The 1,457-nt window shown below is 42.6% G+C and overlaps 1 protein-coding gene across 1 annotated transcript in view; it reads right to left on the reverse strand.

The window, feature by feature from the left end:
- LOC106511135 (PEX5-related protein) overlaps positions 1-1,457 on the reverse strand; it is a gene marked incomplete at its 5' end in the record, with an annotated part of 7,681 nt that overhangs the window by 2,266 nt on the left and 3,958 nt on the right. Inside the window, 1 exon segment of the mRNA XM_013999882.1 lies at positions 52-1,409.

The following is a 1,457-nucleotide window of genomic DNA, read 5'->3' on the forward strand; positions in this document are numbered from 1 at the left end:
GTTCAGGGTCAGATACAATGAGTTCAGGTCTGATACGATGCGTTCAGGGTCTGATACGATGCATTCAGGGTCAGATACAATGAGTTCAGGTCTGATACGATGCGTTCAGGGTCTGATACGATGCGTTCAGGGTCTGATATGATGCGTTCAGGTAACATTTCACCCTCAGAACAGAGAACTTTCTCTGGAAGATATTTTGAGATCACACAGTAACGTCCTTCCTTCACCTGAAGGAAAATAATAAAACTAGATAAAGGTTATGATTTTATTTGAACTGGTTTAAACACATTTACATGAAGAATAATAGAATTCATTTCTGCTGCCTGACAAACATCTACATTTATATAAATGTGTGTAATAAAAAGCAGCTCTGGTTGTAATAACTGGTGAATAAATCAGTTTATAGATTATGTCAGTTTAATTGGAGAAGTTTACTTTTAATTATTTAATATTTAAGAACTGTAAGAATCTGTAAATGTGCTTTGTTTTTAATATTTTCTTTGTTGCAGTCATTTAGTGTTAAATATATTAGTTTTATATCTAATGTTTTTAATAAATACATAYATATGGGTAAATACAATAATAAATAAATAAATACCAGAGTAGAATCAGCAATGATCTGAGACACTGCTTCAGTCTGAGAGGGGTCAAAGGTCCTTTACAGTCCATGATCTACAACAGAACGGGTCCAGTCAGAGTCCAGAACCTGAACCTGTGCTGGACCTTCAGAGAGCTGAACTGAAGCAMCACTGGAAAGAGTTCTGCTGCTACAGGAGGTTCTACTGGACCAGGACTGGAACCAGGTTTTATTTAATATATACTGACTCAGTGGAACCGGTTTGATTTAGAACCTGGATCCGTTTGATCAAATCCTGATATGGAAACCCTGAAACTGGAGGTTCTTACAAGAACCGCTTCTTCAACATGAAGACGAACAGAACCAAAGAACTCTGAAAGAACTGCTGATCCAGAATCCTTAACCAGAGTCCAGGGAAGTCTGGATCTGTGGAGGGACAACAAAACAAATGATGACTGGACCAGGAGTTCTGGACCAGGAGTTCTGGATCAGAAGTCCTGGACCAGGAGTTCTGGATCAGGAGTCCAGGACCAGGAGTTCTGGATCAGGAGTCCAGGACCAGGAGTCCTGGATCAGGAGTTCTGGATCAGAAGTCCTGGATCAGGAGTCCTGCATCAGGAGTCCAGGACCAGGAGTTCTGGATCAGGAGTCCAGGACCAGGAGTTCTGGATCAGGAGTCCAGGACCAGGAGTCCTGGATCAGGAGTTCTGGATCAGAAGTCCTGGATCAGGAGTCCAGGACCAGGAGTTATGGATCAGGAGTCCAAGACCAGGAGTTCTGGATCAGAAGTCCTGGATCAGGAGTTCTGGATCAGGAGTTCTGGATCAGGAGTCCAGGACCAGGAGTTCTGGATCAGGAGTCCAGGACCAGGAGTCCTGGA

The sequence above is a fragment of the Austrofundulus limnaeus genome, unplaced genomic scaffold (assembly GCF_001266775.1).
Source record: "Austrofundulus limnaeus strain Quisiro unplaced genomic scaffold, Austrofundulus_limnaeus-1.0 Scaffold2537, whole genome shotgun sequence".
Taxonomy (NCBI): domain Eukaryota; kingdom Metazoa; phylum Chordata; class Actinopteri; order Cyprinodontiformes; family Rivulidae; genus Austrofundulus; species Austrofundulus limnaeus.